Raw genomic sequence first — 18,952 nt, 5'->3', positions numbered from 1 at the left:
AGGTCTGCTGCCATGTCCTCCTTGAACCTTAAAATAAATTCTCCCTGAAGTCTCTGCAGTTCTTTGTCTCACAACTGCCCCTGACTTATCTAGTAGATATGAATCCCAGTGTTGGATGCTGCTTAAGTTTTAGATGAGTCACACACCCTGTTCTCTCACAATACACTTTAAATATACACTTAATGAAGTGCCACACCACTATTGCCTGCCCCATCATGATAAATTATGCTCTTTAAAGGTAAGAATTGCTTTGCTATAAATCAGCCTATCCTTAAGTTTCACAGGCACAGACTAATGTAGGGTAAAGGGAAGGTTATATTTCAAAGATAGTGCAATGCATTTGTCCAACTTCTTGCACTTTATAATTGCATCTTTAGGTGAACTTCTCCATTGCTCTTCTGTTTGCAGGTTTTGATCAATATCTGAAGTAATAGTCTTGTCATTAGACTTGCTTAAACATAAAAGCATTGAGGTATCAAAGTGAATGCTCATTGAAAAAAGGAATTGACTATATAGCACACTTGAATGTGCTTGTACTTCTAGATGAATTTATAAGCCCATACTGATGGGTGACCCATTGGACAACATCCTGCAGGGTTAGAGAAGAAAATTAAATACAAACAGATTGCATACTGATAAAGGGTGAGTGCTCTTTCCATTGCTCAGTGTAATTTAAAAATGTGTTATATGTTAAAATAACTTACTTTTCTCTCATTATAAATTAATAGACTATGAACTGAACTAAAACAGATTAGTTAAAATGTGGGTTGTCCTACCTAATACTATAGAACTCCTCCCCCTTTTGTCACACATACAAAATTAATGTCGCTACTTCAACCAAACTTTTTCTCAATGCAATCTAGGTCTATTGATTTTTTTTTTCCTGACAGGTGCCTTCACACACTTCCCAAATTCAAATCTATTTCTGTGGATTTAGATTATTTATTGTAATATAACCTCAGTCCTCAGTGCCCAAATCTGTATTAGTTTTATAGAGCTGCCATAAAGTCTACCACAAACTCCAGTTAAAAACACCAGTCTTTTCGTCTTGTCTCATGGTTCTGGAGGCTAGGATTCTGAATTCAAGGTGGTGTGGTATGTGGTTCTTCTGCAGTCTGCTCTGAAGGAGACTGCCTCATGATTCTCCTCTACTCTCTCACCTTCTGATGGTCACAGGTAATGTTTGGTGTTACTTGCATTATGGATAAGTCATTCTGATTTCCACCTCAAACTTCACATGGCTTTCTTTCCTATGTATTTTCACATGCCCTTCTTTTAACCAGTCACTGAATATAGGAGGCATTCTAATCCAAATGACTCATTTTAAAAAAATGTACCCATAAAGAAAGCTTTTAAAAATGAAGTCACATTCTGAGGTTCTTAGTGGACTTGAACTTAGTGGGATACTATACAACCCCACATAGGGGAGATACATGTTTCAAATCAGTAAATAGATTCAGGAGTTAATGTAGTATCTATGATGAATTGGGAATACTTTGTAAAGTATGGATTAGGGCAAAACACATCAATAAAAAACATTATTCCCCTCCTTTCTCTTCCTGCATAAAAGCATTATTTTATTTAATACCATGTGCTTTTTTTTTTAAGCGCAGAGTCCCCCACTACCACAAATTATGCGGTCAAGTTTCCAACATTTGGGGAAATTGCAGGGGTCAGCACATAGATAAGCCTCACCCTGGGAAAACCACCTTTGTGAACATGGTATCTCCCCTGCCAGGTAAATGTGAATACCATATGCTTTGATAGAAATATTTAATCTGGGTTCAAAATATTTTTAAGTTTCCACAGAAAACTGGAGTTGATAGCCAAGAATGTGTACTGAGGAAATGCAAGACAGTAAAAAATTAAAAGCATTTTCCTGCCCTTAATTCCAAAGAGATAAAGGCAAATAAATTCTAAAGAAATTTAAGAAATAAAAATTAACTAAAGGCTTAAATAATCACTCCATTCTATTTTTTTTTATGGTTCTATTTCAGCTGTAATGTAACTGTTTACATGATAGGGTCTTACTTTCAAATTGTTTATTCTTGATTTTTCCAAATTAATAATCATCCTCCTTGGGTATAGTCATTTTAAGCTTTGACATTATGCAGAACTTGTGCACAGAAAGTGAAGGCAGCCGAGGAATGTGCTGCTTCTGCTTCCTCTGGTGCTGGGCTGCTTTGAAAAGATGCCTCCAGCTGCTTGGCCTGGTCCTCCAATGCACAGCAGGACTGGGAAGAAAGGCTCCAGTGGATCCTGCCAAACACATTCCCTACAGTTGACTGGGTAAAATGACTTTGAACAAGGACTCCAAAGAATAGTATGACCAAAGCAAGGAATATTGTGCTCCATTAGAACAGTGAAGATGAAAGTAAAATGTATCTGAATAAGCAGGCATGAGTGAGGGAACTGATGAAATATTTATATGCCACCTGTTTTCTATCACTCCCACTGCTAGCTACTCCTTGCTTGGTGAAGGAGAGCTATTCAGAAACACTTTGAAACTTAAATTCTGAGTATTTGAGTTAGGAGTAAGAATATCATTAATTTGATCAGGTGCTTCTTTTACTTGTAGAAGAATTTCTTATTAATGATATAAAATCCCTTCATATTCATAATGTTCAAAGCATTAGCTCCTAGGGAATTTGCTCCTCTCTGTAGCCAAGCTATAACTCTGTCTCCTGACACAACACCTTGAGTTGCACAAGAATTAATACTACATCTCAACTTGCTTTTGCAAAACCTCATTTTCTGCCAAGTTTTCCCCAATTTCAGAGGCTGCGAGGGCAGGATTAGAGAAAAAATGTTACCCTTGCTCTGCGTTTTAATAGCTTTTAGGGGAGTTCACCTTATCATTTGCCTGCTGGGATTTATCTTTTTTTGTAACCACCCAAATTTTTTGCTGCTGGAATGAAGCTTATCTACCAGAGCTTCCAACAACATTAGTCCATAATTCTCCATCTGGGGACCTTCTCTGTCTCTGTCCAGGTGTAGCACTGGATTGGAAGCATCTCTGTTTTCTACAGTTCCACTGTCCTTGTTCCCACTATCCACCAAATGGAAATAGAAAACAGACCTCTCATTCATTTTTGTGTTATTGTATGACATTTTTTTTCTAAAATAGTGCTTCCCAATATTGTAACACCTTATAAATGTTTTTTTATTGAAAAAAGCCTCCTTTTTTAATTTAAAAAAAAGATTAAAAGAGGATAAAAAAGGTTAAAAGGGGATTAATAGTTAATAAATGTACATTTTTTGACAAAGAATTTTAAAATATTTCAATAGAAAGTATATTCATCCCTAAACCATTTAGTTAACTTTAGTATCAAGAGTTTTTATGTAAATCATCTGAATGATATTATATTGTTATACTTTGACATTGAAATCATAGAATAAAAATCATATTTCTGTGCAATCTTTTTTTTTTTTTCTGGTACTGGGGATTGAACTCAGGGACACTCAACCACTGGGCCACATTCCCAGTCCTATTTTGTATTTTATTTAGAGACAGTGTTTCACTTAGTTGTTCAGCACTTTGCTTTTGCTGAGGCTGGCTTTGATACATTTCTCCTGTATCAGCCTCCCAAGTCACTGGGATTACAGGTATGCACCATGACCATGCCTGGACTTCTGTGCAATTGTTCTTTTTAAAACTTAACCTAACTTGGATATTTGTACAACAAAGAATTCTAATTACTTATAAAAACTACCTAAAAATGTCATGTTTATTGTACCATAATGATGAATACATTTTAATTCTTCACTATTTCCAAAAATAATTAAACATATACTGGGTAATATGTCTAGAGGAAAAATTCTTAAGAAGTAGAATTCCTTGACCATAGTTCACATTTTTAAAATTGTGATAAATATTACCTTGTTATGCTCCATAAAGCTGTACCCAAATAAGCCTAACAATAATATGTGGTTTCTACATACCTTCCCAATTTTTTTTTAGTTTTATAGGTTAAAAATTTTTTTTCTTGTAATTTTGATATGCATTTCTTGACATATGATTCACATTAAGCTTATTTTCATATACTTTGAAGCACTTTTATTTAATTTAATATGATTTTTCCTATGTATATGTTATCCATTATAATTTTTTTTAATTTGTTAAGAATGTAAAATATTTAGGAAAATAAAAAATTGTCTATAGTGAATATATAGGTGTTTTTTCCACTTTATCATTTTTCCTTTCATTTCACTTATTTCTTTCTGTATTAGGTCTTTAAGTGGTTTTGGGTCATCAGCAGTTCAAAATGGACTACCAGAAAACTTCTTGTTCAAATAAAACTGAATCAACAAACTTAGTGTGGCAAAGCATAACACTACCTTGAAAGAATATTAATAGTATCTTAAAAGGAGGATGTTAGGAAGTGGTGATCATAGATTTTGTGTCTTTGCTCAAATGGTTTAAAATCTCAAGATGGAGAACTGATTGGAACTGAGCAAAGTTTATGACATAATGGTGTAGAATTGGTGACACAGAGAAGCAAAATTATTGAAGCAATTCTTCATGAGCAAATGGTTGTCCTGATAAGTGAGTTGTTCATGCAGGTGAGCAAATTATTTGCCCAGATGAATTGATTTGCAAGAATTTCCTACAGCAAATAGTCAAGTTATTTATTGATTATCAGTCTTATCTCCCTGCACAAGAGTTTTCAGGAGCAAACAGTTAAATTATGTTGACACAGGTGGTCCCAGTTCTCAGTCCTAACCATTAATTATATTGATGCAGGTGGTCTTAGTTCTTGTAGTTTTTGTTTAATATTTATACAGGTCTTTCCCATTTCAAAGCTAATTTTAGGAATATAAAAATGAAATATGTATACTTCTAATATTACATTTATTCCTTTTTCTTCTTTTATCCTTATTTCTCCTTCCTAGTTTATTAAGTGTGACCAGAATTATGTTGTAAGAAATTAGGTTGCGGTACAATTTTTTTTTTGGTAACTAATATATTACCTCAAGACCATTTATGAATTAAGCTATCTTTTTTTCCTTTGACATAAACTAACATCTACTGTGTACTGAATTATACATATTTGCATTTATACCTGGACTTTTCTTCTTTACTTTTGTCCTATTTATGGGTCATTACTACATTATATTAATTTTTTATAATATTTATACTATAAATATTATAATATAATATGCTAAGATTTATAATATTTCATAATATACTGGAATATCTTTAGATCCTTCAGATATATCCAGTTGTTCTTATTTTATAGAATTTCCAGCTAATCTTAAACATTCATTTATACACATGAATCTTAGAATCAGCATGTTGATTATTAATGAAAAGCATTTTAGTAGCTTGCAAAGATCACAATTTGCACATTGATTTGGGATTAGTAGTGACTCTTCTAACACTAAGTTTTTGTTCAACTACAAATCATTCCTTTTTAAAAATTCAAGTTTCATTTTAAGTCCCATTATGAAAGTCTCTTTATTTTAAAACTGCTATATTTTCTTATGTAGATTATCTACAGGTATCATATGATTTTATAGTTACTGCAAAATAATATGTTCTATTGTTTTTTGTAACATTTTTTGTCACATATTAAGGCTTTGATTTTGGTATATTGTTTTCCTAACAATCAGCTTATCAAAATCTCCCATTCCTTGTGGTAGCTTTTAGGTGGTTTCTTTGGTTTTTTAGGTATTCTATCATATTATTATACCTAGTTTTAACTTTGTCCCTCTTTTCTAATATTTATACTTCTTCTCTTATATAATTAATAATGATTAAATAGCATTTTCACACATTAAATACAGTATGTTAAATATGTTAAAAATGAGAGCCAATTTTCTTATTTTTCTCTCAACTTGAAGATGAATTATATTACGATGTTTCATAAATGGCTTATATGCTATGCACATATTGATATATTTACAAATTAGACATGCATATGCACATATTAGTATATGTGCATATGTATGCAAAATCTATACATACAGAACAGAATGGCCTTTATTGACATATTAAAGAAGCATGTTAGCTTTCTGTCACTATAACAAAATAAATATTAACTTATAAAGAAAAAATTTTTCTCACAGTTTTGGGAATTACAATTCAAGTTCAAGGGCTGCTATGCTTTGGGCCTCTGATGTGATGCTGGATGTCAATGGTGGGAAACACATGGAGTACCCAGCTACTCACCTCATTTCCAGAAAGGAGAAGACAAGTAAAGGAAGATGCTGAGATCCCATAATCCCCTTTGAGGGCATGTCCTCAGTGACCTAGAAACCTCCCACCAGACACATCTCTTAAAAATCCCATCCCTCCATAATGCCAGTCTGGGGACAAAATCTTTAACTCATGGGCCTTTATGGGATGTTGAAGATCCAAACTATAGAAAGTATATACCTTATTAGCCTTATCCAATATCAATATAATCTTTGGATGAAAGAATTTTTAATATCAATAGTTTGTATCTATTCATTATAATTGTAACAAGCAGCATTTATTGATTTTCTGATATTGAATTATCTTGAATTTGTAATATAAACTTAAATTGATTGTTTTATCCTTTTAATAATTTGTAATTATAGTAACAATGCATAATAACATATTTTTCATAGTGATAAGTTGTATCTATAATTATAACAAGTAGTATTTGTTGACTTCCTGATATTGAATTACCTAAAGACCTCAATAAGAGAAGTGACTTAACCCTAACAGGGATAGCTACATAGAATGGTCCTTACTGTGGTAGAAACAGTTTGCTAATGATACTGTCTTTCATGATGTAGATTCTGCCTGGTTCTTCAGAGAAACTCCCTCTCCTAGTTCTCAAGTAAAACTTTATCTTTTCCTGACTTCTTTGTGTTCTTCTGGAGATGGTAATTTGAATATACCTGTTTCTAATGTGCAAGTAATAAATGACATCCCATAAACTTTTCTGGGTACTTACTGAGAATCTGTAATAATAGAACCTAAATTTTTGAGAAAAACTATCTTCTCAAAATAATCTGAGGTTGATTTATCAAGATATATATTAAGGAGATGTTCATGAGAAGTAGATATATGTTTGGATTCCATAGCTTTACTTTTGGTGGCTTTGAAATGTCACAGGCAAAAAAAACTTAAATAATTAAAATATACTACTCCTGAAATGTTACTGAACATGTTTTAATGCTTTTATTTCATAAATTTCCTTGCTATACTATTTTATATAGCATTGTATGTAGCTATAAAATTTGTATGCACTTTCAGCATTATGATGTATTTGCCTTGAATTTAGCCTAGCCAGATACAGAGAACATGTTTTCTTTGTTTTTGTTGTAATGCCTCATAATTTTGTCCATCCTTCTTATTTCCATTTTCTCAATCGTTTTAACCATATTTGATATAAAATGTTAGTTTTGATTTTTAACTTGTCATCTAAATATAATTTTCTAAATTCTTTATATTAATTTATTCTTAAAATTTTCATATATGTGTGTGCATACATCTTCATATGTCAATATTAAAAAAAGATTTTGACCCTTAACTACAAAACAAGAGGAGATTATTGTCATTAAAGTCATTAAAAATATATCTTTCTTCTTTTTCATTTATCTTATTCATTTTTTATTTTTAATATTTTTGCTCTCAGGAATTAAACCTAGGGATGCATACATGCTAAGCCTGTGCTCGACTACTGAACTACACCTCCAGCCCTCCACTTATACTCTTTACTTTTTATAGTGATTATGATTTTGTTTTGTATTGAGATATTTTATAATATGTATATTCTAAAACTATTACTTCAAGTAGTGTATTAATTTTACCTCTGCTCTCAAATGGAAATAATTACCATTGCAATCCTTAGCCAAGTATATTTACTACTGTATGGGCCAATTTGTTTTCTGGACATATCCTCCAGAGGACTCATGAAAAATGTACTCCTGTGTTATTGTGTGTTTAAAATTGTGTATTAGAAACAAAATTCTGAATGAGTATAAACTACTCAGGGTCTTCTTTGATTGAGAAATTGAAAAGAGATCAGTTTATATGAAGCCTTCTATTTTTTAACCAGTACAGGCATATTTATCCTTTTTCTTTTAAAATACAAAGTGTTTTCTTTTAACTTTGAACACCAGAAAATAAAGTAGGCATCACTGTAGTTTTACCCAAACATAATTTTATCATTCACGCTATACATTAGCTTTTTTTAAACAATCTATACATTAGAGGGGTTTTCATAATCTAAAAATCTTTAAACTATATCTTGAAACTTTGTTTTTAACCAAATTTTAATTTGGTTCTTTTATTTAAGGATACTAATTTTATCTATTTTGGACCAACTTTAGGTTTCTTATATACAAGTCAGTTTTCTCCAATCTCTTTTTAAGTCTCTTCAATGTCTATTTACTTTAGTTCCATTTTAGTCTATTTTCCCATTCTGGCTTTCCACTCCATTTGCAGCAAACTACATTCCTTTAATTCTGTGTGTCTTTGTTTCTCTGAAATTTTTCTTATCTTACCTCCTGAATTCTGCCAGTTCTTTATTTCTTTATTTTACTAATATCTTCCTCATTCTCTTGTATCTCTTCTTTGCCTTTGCGATAGTTTAGAAATCATGTGTCCCTCAAAAGTTCATATGTGAGACTATGCAAGAATTTTCAGGGGTTAAATGATTAATTTATTAGAATTATAACCTGATTAGCAGATTAATTCAATGATAAGGATTAACTCTGTAGTAACTAGAGACAGATGGGAGTGGCTGGAGAAGGAGGTCACAGCGGACCTAACTTTGGGTATACATTTTGTCCTATTGAGTGGAACTCTCTCACTCTGCTGTCATGTCCTGAGCTACTTCCTTCCACTGTGCCCATCTGCGGTGAGGTTTTTGCCTCAACTTAAGCTAAGAACTATGGAAAAGAGAGTCAACTGATAGTGAACTTAACCTCTAAAACTATGAATCAAAATAAATTATTTTTCCTCGCCAGTGTTCTTGTAAGCTCTTTTGGTCACAGTGGGAGGGAAAAAGATAAACCTGACTAATATAGTCCTTTTATTTTATATTTCCAGTTAGTATGTTTACTATACAATTTTCTTCAAGTTTTTATATCTTCACTGTGATATTTTTTCCAACTTTATCTTCCTTATTTTCCATTTACACTTTTCTTTCTTCCTTATTCTTTAACTTAGACAATGATTATAGAAATTATGAATGGAATATTTAAGAGTTTTACTTATTTCTGAATAAGGTGAATTCTGCTTATACCACCTCTGGGTAGAAGGTTTCTGTAGTGTAAGACTGAGTACTGTTTGTAGGTTACCAGAATATGTCTCTGGATCATGCAGAAATTTCTTATGACACCAAGTTTTGAGAGTCTTTGAATATATGTTGTCTTCTGACCAAAACAAATTTAAAATTCGTACAAGTTTATTGTTCATATAAAATAACAGTTCACAAACTGGCAGACCTCAAACCAGGTGGTAAAAATTTCACTGTATAGCAATTATATAATATGAACTTAAATTGATTGTTTTATCCTTTTAATAATTTGAACAATAATAAGCACAGTTTACAAAGCATAAAAAGGGTAGTATTTTAACTTATTGTCATGATTGGCTATTATACATTAACATTATTTTTAAGGTAAAAGAGCAGTTTAAAATGATTTCTCTATATCTAGTTCAATTTCACTGAATAATTGATAAGGAAAGATGGTAGAATAAATCTGAAATAATTTTCCCATGTACATGTATGAAAACAACACAGTGAATCCACCATCATGTACATCTACAAGAATAGAATCCTAACTAGACTAATACACATTCCATGCTTTTATAATTATAATTATAACAATATGGATTATGTTTTATGTACAACTAAAAAGAACCAATAATTTTTTTAAATAATAAAAATAAAAGAAGATTTGATTGGGAAAAATATAATAAAGTTTATGTCTTTTCTTTAGTTTGTAGTGAAAGGAGTTTCTAGGAAGTCAGAATAACCTAAGTTTTGGTTAGGGTATAGAGTTGATATTATGGTATATCTAAACTCTGGCCTCCATATTTTTTATTTTCTTTAATAATGTGCATGTTTATGTAATTTACAAAAAAAATATTTACATATACATACATAAAGAAGCACATAGAGAGGGAATATTTATCTTTTAATTCTCCTAGCTAAAGGAAATTAGAAATTGTAAAACTGCACAAATATTAGAGTCCTTCCTTTATTGACATTCCTGGCAGATTGCTTTCTCCACATTCTTCAGGTCTGTATGGTTTCTTCTTTGGTCTTATTTTCTTGCTTCTCTATGATGCTTAAAAAAAAAAAGAAAAAGAATAAGAAAAAGAAAAGCCTAGAGACGCTTTCACAGGGTGATATTATTATTGACATTGGATTTAGTAGTTCTTAATTAGTCTTATTTCAGATTTGAAGGTAGTTTAATTTAGTTTCTAAAATTTTATCAAAGATGAAGCTGTGTTTCACATTTCTTTCTTGCATGTTTCATTGCTTGGAATGACATAAGAAAGAATAGGAAAAGATATTAGAGATGTCTTTATTATACTACTGTAAACCAGCAGTTAACCCACCAATAGTAGAGGCACCAGTACCGCACCCTCACACAATCCTGGTGCATTGATAAAGGGCTATTGAGACAATGAAATATTTGGGTTTTGCTTCCATTAGGAGATTCCTGATAACCTGGCTACAGTGTATCAGTCCTGCTAAGGAGTCCCAAGACAAGGATCATAGCTTCAGCTTAAGATGATAAAATGCTTACTCTGACTTAACCAACACACGCAAGGGGGAATGTTAGAAGAAGAAGAACAACAACAACAACAAAAAGGTAGGGGAGAATGAAGCATGGGGAACCAAACTAGTTGTGGAAGAAAGTTTTGCAGACAAAGGATTACTGAAGAAAGTAATACATGAGTTGGTTCTTAAGAGATGGATGAAAATCTGCTAGGCAGACAAAGACTAAAAATAGAGGAACAAGCAAAAGGCAAATAGAATTGAGAAAGCATGATATTGTAGTGGTCTACTGCTGCATAACACATAACTTCAAATTTTGCCTTTCAATAACATCTGTTTATATTATCTTATAGTTGCATGGGGCAGAATCTAGACATATCCTGGCTGAGTTGTTGGTTGAGTATTTCACAAAGCTACAATCCAAATGTGATCCAGAATGAGAGTTTGGGCTTAAGGTTGTGGGATGAGATCAATGCCTTGTAACCACATAAGACTGAGATCTCTTGTACCTTATAGATTGTCTGTAGTAGTTTCAAATAACTCTGACATCTTCCATCTCTGAGTCCACATCATCTTTTAAAATGGTTTCTCTTCAAATGTAGAATTAAACTAGATTTGCATCTCTCACTAGTTACAAAAATTAAATCAAATGGATTAAAGATTTAAATGTAAGATTTGAAAATGAATTTTCTAAAGAAATTTGAGGAGAATGCTTCAGGATATTGGAATTAGCAAAATTTTTTTTTCTTTTCCATTTTGAACAAAATTCCCCGAAACAAAAGCCAAAATAGACAAATGTGATTGCATAAAACTGAAAAGCTCCTCCACAGCCTACAGAATGTACTTCTCCCATTTGAGAAATGCAAGTATCTGACAAGGGGTTGATATCCAGTATAAACAATAACTCCAAAACCTCAATAGCATAAAAACAAATTGCCTGACTAAAAAATAAAAGGTAATAGACTTAAAAACAAATTTCTAAAATGAAGTCATACAAATGGCCAACAGGTACATGAAAAAATGCTCAACATTAATAATCATCAAAGAAATACAAGTCAAAGCCACAATGAGATATCATCTCATTCCAGTAAAAATGGCTAATATCAATAAGTCAAAACATAAAATGTACTGATGAGGATGTTTAGGAAGGGGAATTAAATTAGTTAGAGAGATTCCTCAAGAAAATAAAAACTGAACTGCCATATGATCCAGCAATTCCACTTCTGGGTATTTATCCAAAGGAAATGAAATTGGTATGTCAAAGACACACCTGCATTCCTGTGTTCATTTCAGCATTATTCACAAGAGCCAAGAAATGAAAACAACATAACTGCCCATCAGCTGATATATGGATAAGAAAATGTGGTAAATGTACATAGTGGAAAACTATTCCACCAAAAAAAAGAATGAACTTCTCTCATTGTTACACACCATGAATGTAAGTGAAGATGATTATGTTAAGTGAGATAACTTAGACACAGAAAGACAAGTGACCACATGATCTCACCTACATGCACAATCTAAAAAGAAAAAAAAAACGATTGCATGGAATTTCAGAGTAGAATGGTGGTAACTAGAGGCCAAAAAGAATAGAGAGAATAGGATAGGGAAATGTTGAACAATCTATACTAATTCATAATTAGATAGGAGCAAGAAGCTCTGGGGGACTACAAAGTATGATGAGTATTGATGATAATACACTATCTATTTCAAAAAACAAGCAAAAATGATTATAAATATTTTTGCTATAAAATTATGAATGTTTGAGATCAATATGTCTATATTATTTAAATATAGTAGAGGGCTTGGGATGTGGCTCAAGCGGTAGCGCGCTTGCCTGGCATGCGTGCGGCCTGGGTTCGATCCTCAGCACCACATATAAATAAACAAAGATGTTGTGTCTGCCGAAAACTAAAAAATAAATATAAAAAAATTCTCTCTTTCTCTCTCTCTCTTTAAAAAAATGTTTAAATATAGTAGAGTGTATAGATATTGAAAATATATGGTATTCTATTAATATGTACAACTTTTGTATCTTTATGTTTCAGTTTCTAAAAATTAAATAATTTGTTAATCAATTAATTACTAAATAACTGAAGAATCTGCCAGAAATAGTGATGCATGACTGTAATCCTACATGCTAAGGCAAGAAGATTACTACTCTGAAGCCAGTCTTGGCTACGTAATAAGAACTTCTTTAAAAAAAAAAATAAAAAGAACTGGGCATGTTTATCAGTATCAAAGCACCTCTGTGTTCAAATCCCAGTACAAATATATAAATAATAAAATAAAGAGGCTTACTTGATTGAGTAAAGTCAACTCACACTTGGGGGGGGAGATAATATAGAAAGTGCATATCAAGAGGTAAAAATATTTTAAGGTGATTACAGCCTACCTAATCACTTTGGGATTAGACCCCAACTTCATTAATAAGACTCCTAAAGCACAAGAATTAAAATCAAGAATAAATAAATGGGTTGGATTCAAACTAAAAAGTTTCTTCTCAGTAAAGAAAACAATCTGTGAGGTGAATAGAGAGCCTACATCTTGAGAGCAAATTTTTAACCTGCAGACATCAGATAGAACACTAATCTCTAGGGTATATGAAGAACTCAAAAAGCTAAACACCAAAAAACAAAATAAAATAAAATAACCCAATCAATAAATTGACCAAGGACCTGAACAGACACTTCTCAGAAGATGATATATAATCAGTCAACAAATATATGAAAAGATGTTCATCATCGCTAGCAATTAGAGAAATGGAAATCAAAGCTACTCTAAGATTTCATCTCACTCCAGTCAGAATGGCAGCTATTATGAAGACAAACAACAATAAGTGTTGGCAAAGATGTGGGGGAAAAGGTGCACTCATACCCTCTTGGTGGGACTACAAATTGGTGCAGCCAATATGGAAACCAGTATGGAGATTTCTTGGAAAATTGGGAATGGCACTACCATTTGACCAAGCTATCCCTCTACTCAGTTTATACCCAAAGGATACAGCACACTACAGAGACACATCCACATCAATATTTATAGTAGCACAGTTCGCAATAGCTAAACTGTGGAACCAACCTTGATACCCTTCAGTAAATGAATGGACAAAAAACTTGTGGTGTATATACACATGGAATATTACTCAGCAATAAAAGAGAATAAAATCATGGTATTTGTAGGTAAATGGATAGAGTTAGAGAAGATACTGCTAATTGAAGTTACCCAATCCTTCCCCCCCCACACCAAAAATGCCAAAGGTTTTCTCAGATATAAGGAGGCCAATTCATAGTGGGTTAGGGACCAGGAGCATGGGAGGAATAGACAAATTCTAGATAAGGCAGAAGGGTGGGAGGAGAAGGAAAGGGGCATGGGGTTAGTAATGATGATGGAATGTGATAAACATCATTATCCAAAGTACATGTATGAAGACACAGATTGGTGTGATTATACTTTGTTTACAACCAGAGATATAAAAAATTTGTGCTCTATATGTGTAATATAAATTGTAATGAATTCACTGTCATGTATAAATTAAAAAAGTAATAAAAATATTTTAAGGTATTTTATTGTGGTAGGAATTTTACTTACTACAGTATATTGGAAAAGGCTGGAGATCTTGGCTATTTCCATAGTATAGTAAAGAAGAAGATAAGTTGGATATACAGGTAGGAGCCCAAAGCAACAGATTGGAACTCGCTTAGACTGTGGAACCAACCCAGAATGCCCTTCAATAGATGAATGGATAAAAAAAAAATGTGGCATTTATACACCATCGAGTATTACGCAGCACTAAAAAATGACAAAATCATGGAATTTGCAGGGAAATGGATGGCACTGAGCAGATTATGCTTAGTGAAGCTAGCCAATCCCTAAAAAACAAATACCAAATGTCTTCTTTGGTATAATGAGAGCAACTAAGAACAGAGCAGGGAGTAAGAGCAGGAAGAAAAGATTAACATGAAACAGAGACATGAGGTGGGAGGGAAAGGGAGAGAAAAGGGAAATTGTATGGAAATGAAGGGAGACCCTCATTGCTATACAAAATTACATATAAGAGGTTGTGAGGGGAATGGGAAAATAAACAAGGAGAGAAATGAATTACAGTAGATGGGGTAGAGAGAGAAGATGTGAGGGAAGGGGAGGGGGGATAGTAGGGGATAGGAAAGGTAGCAGAATACAACAGTTACTAATAGGGCATTATGTAAAATTGTGGATGTGTAACTGACGTGATTCTGCAATCTGCATTTGGGGTAAAAATTGGGAGTTCATAACCCACTTCAATCTAATGTATGAAATATGATATGTCAAGAGCTTTGTAATGTTGTGAACAACCAATAAAAAAAAAGAAATAGGAGAGATTTTAAACAATAAAGATCTTTGCTGCTGGAGTAGTATAAAAAATAAAACCTAGGAGTAAGAAACTATGGAAAGGCATATTTTGATAGAGAATATTAAAGTATTCCTGGAGAGAGCTAATAAACTAAAGATTTCACACTATATAAACATAAACAACCTTATCTTTAAACAATAAGTAACTAGTTTTTATAAATCATATGTATTCATCATATATGTTTACAAATTCACTACTATGTTCCAGATGTCATTCTAGACTTTGGGTTAGAAACAATTACAAAATAGACAAAAGTTTTTTTTTTTCTTCTTAAAAATCAAGAAAGGACATACAAAACAAGTAAATGCACAAAGAAGCAAGGTAATTTGGATTTATTTCCTGCATAAAGACAGCTGGACAGGGTGATAAAATTGAAAATACATCATTAAAGCTATTTTGGCCTGAAATAAACTTGCAACACAACTTCAAGTGACTCAGGTAAATGATTTGTTGTGACACATAAGAAGGAGACTAGAGTTCATAGAGTGCAAGTGTTACGTAATTGCAATAGTGTCATTCAAATTCTGGTTCTGTTTTGTTTTGTTTTACTTCTCTGCTTCCTCAGGATGTTGACTTTTACCTTTAGACTTTTACACTTACAGGGTGCAAGACAGAGTAATCTCTAGCTTTACATTCTTACATATCAATTTCCAGCAGATAGTTGAGAGGTTAGTTCTTCTTTGACACCCCAATGCTTTTAAGGCAAAGAACATTTCTCAGAATTCCATCAGCAATCTTTTTTTATCTCTCGCCAAATTGCAACCTATTCCCATTCCTACGTCAAATCACTCAAAGCTGATGCAAAATACTATAAATGGTTTAGAAAAAAATTGTTTTTCCACCTCAAACCAATAACAGTAGAAACTTTGTGAGTGTGGCTCTGACACTGGTTGAAAACTTCACAGACTAATGAAGAGTGAAACTCATCAGATTAAGAATAGTAGGAGCAGTCTTTCCATCCTCTGGTTATGAACACAGTTGTGAAGGCAGAGTTGTTAGAAATGATTAATGGGCAAAGAGTGGTCTCTTACAGAGCATAATTGGGCAAAATATTTTAGACAGGAAGTTAAAGACTTGTTTTTCTGAGGAGGTGATAAATTATATGAAAACTACTGCTCAGAAGATAGCCAGCCAGATCTGGGCAAAATAAAAGAAACTAAGAACTAAGTATATAAGAAGACAAAAAGAAAACATATGTTAGTAAAGTTAGTGTTTAATTCTTGTATTGCCTTAGGGTACTAGCAAATCCCTTAGCCTGGACCAAGGGCCATAGCATGCTATTCACCCATATGAAACATCATGATATGATTTTTTTTTCTCATCATTCAGTTGTATAGAGGACTTAAGTGAAAAGGGGGTTCGGTGGCAAGTTACTCATTCAACTCTGTAAAAGGGTTGGAGAAGAAAAAAATTACATGAATTTTAAAATAAAACTTGCATATTTTGCTGGTGAATTGTATATAGGAGAAGAATAGAAAAACAAAGAGAGGGTGAGAAAAAGAAAGGAAGCCTCTTTTATTTAAGGCAATGAACAATTGAATGTACATGGGATAGCGTGACTGAATTATAGAATCAAAAAGAATAAAGTCAGAAATAGGAGTTTTTTTGGAAAAAAATAAAGTTAAAATTAGAGGAAGTTCTCAAGGCATTAGCTGCAAGATATAATGTAAGTAATGCATGTAAATAAAACTATGCAGCATGAAGAGGTGACATGACTCTAATTACTATGGATTTGAATTATAATTTTCTTAAAATTTGGAGACAAGTACTTATTATGTTTCTTAGGCTGGCCTTGAGCACCTCCACTCAAACAGTCCTCCAGCTTCAGCTTCCCATATAGCTGGGACTGCAGGCATGTTATGCTGAGTCTGGCTGAAATGGAAATTTTTTAAAAAATCAATCCAAACAATAAATATTGAGGAATGACAAAGACAATAGCAGCAAATTTTGATGATAGCCTCAAAACTAAAATGCCTCTGGAAATTATTAATGATGAACATTCATTTTACAGAGTTTATTAATGCCATATTCTATGAAACTGTAATCGAGAATTTCACCAGTTAACCAAACAGAGGAAGCCATTTGTGTTGGAAATCTTTATGGAAAAGACTTTCTAAAGAGGAAATTAGAGAGGTTTTCTGTTCCATTCAACCCATCATCTTTCTTCATAAGAGCACTATAATATATTCATGATTTATGCCTACTTTAAAATTATTAAGAAAGAATAAATCAGATTGTACTTTGTATTCTTGACAAATTAACTGAACTCTGGCAGAATAATTCAACTACCACCTTTAAAAAAGTGTTGGCGAAGAGAAGGAAATTTTGCTAAAAGCTTATTTCTCTGTCAGTGGCTGGGATGGACAAATGAAAACTACATAGCAGAAAATACACTTTTCAGTTACTGATACTGTGGTAACATCTGAAAAAATATATATATTTATTAAGAGGTAGTAAAAATATATATTTATTATCCATGAAATAATCTGTTGTAGCTCTCGTTTGCTAACTAGAATCAAAAATCTAAAATACCATAAAGGTCATGCACACAATAAATGTTTATCAAATTGAAACAACAAATGTGTTTCAGGAACTTGTTCTATGACATGTTTATATAATGTTTTATGACATGTTTACATAATGTTTTATTTCTTTCATTCATGAATATCTGTTGAATGCACTGAGCAAGCATATTAAATAGCAAAATTGTTGTTTCTCTTAGAGTCTATATTCTAGTAGGGGAGGAAAAAAAAACAAATCTACAAGAAAATAACTAAGCCTACAAAAACAGAGAGAATATTCCTACTGTTCAAAGGAGTCACTCTTTTTCTTTCTTTCTTTCTTTCTTTCTTTCTTTCTTTCTTGCTTCTTTTCTCTCTCTCTTTCTTTCTTTCTTTCTTTTTTTTTTTTTGTCACTTTGCTACACATGCCGTTTCTTCTTTGGAGACTCATGTAGGGCACTTGGAGTAGATATTACACACACTATAGAGGATTACATTCTAAAACATGGTTCAGAGCTTGTTCATAATGCATGCCACAAAAGCCAAATAAAGTGAAAGCTATTTTTTAGGCTGTTGAGATCATATGATCACACTCTATCTAAATCAATGCATCTCAATCTTTTTCTGCCAAAGCACCTTTTCCATTCCCAAGACAGTCCTGTAAAGAAGCTCTCTCAATAGAATTTAAGATTCTCAACTGGGAGAGTGGTAAGCATGATGACTGGTGTGGTATTTATAGTATGTAAGGTTTTCAAGGTGTTCTCCTGAATCACAAAACCTTGAACATGTCATCGGAAAGAGACTTTTCAGAAGTTCCATAGACGTTTAGTTGGAGAATGAAAGTTCCTCTGCTTTCTAGCATGTTATCTTTACACAGTTAAAAATCAGTGATTTAAAATTATCAATGTATTCATCTATTTTGTTATCTAAGAGTATCTACATTTAACCAGAATAAGTATTAGAAAATGTGATTTACTTACCATGTGTCTACTATGTGCAAGCTGTTTTAAGTGTTTCAGTACTTAACACATTTAATCACTAAATCCACTCTTGATGAGAAAATTGAAGTACAGAAAAGGCAAGTGATTTATTCTAGGTCACATAGCTAGTAAATGACAGGTTTGAGAGTCAAAATCAAGCATAAATATCAGCAACTGTGATAGTAAACACTACCCTAAAAAGCTTAAATACATATGTTTGGTTAAATATATGATTATTTAATTGCTTATTCATGAACACTTTTGCATTTAGTCTATGATCAGAATCTAATGCTGGACTCTTCTGATTATGCCAAAAAAAAAATTGGACAAAATAGGAATTCAGCAAGTCCCTGAAGCCTTAATATCTCT

At 32.5% G+C, this 18,952-nt stretch overlaps 1 pseudogene; it reads right to left on the bottom strand.

Moving 5' to 3' along the window:
- Positions 1–1,604: 1,604 nt before the first annotated feature.
- On the bottom strand, positions 1,605–1,746 carry LOC120884572 (U1 spliceosomal RNA; annotated as a pseudogene).
- Positions 1,747–18,952: the final 17,206 nt, after the last annotated feature.

This window comes from Ictidomys tridecemlineatus, chromosome 3, assembly GCF_052094955.1.
Source record: "Ictidomys tridecemlineatus isolate mIctTri1 chromosome 3, mIctTri1.hap1, whole genome shotgun sequence".
NCBI lineage: Eukaryota > Metazoa > Chordata > Mammalia > Rodentia > Sciuridae > Ictidomys > Ictidomys tridecemlineatus.
Note: the sequence above shows the minus strand (reverse complement) of the source record. Positions and strands in the feature narration are given on the sequence as shown.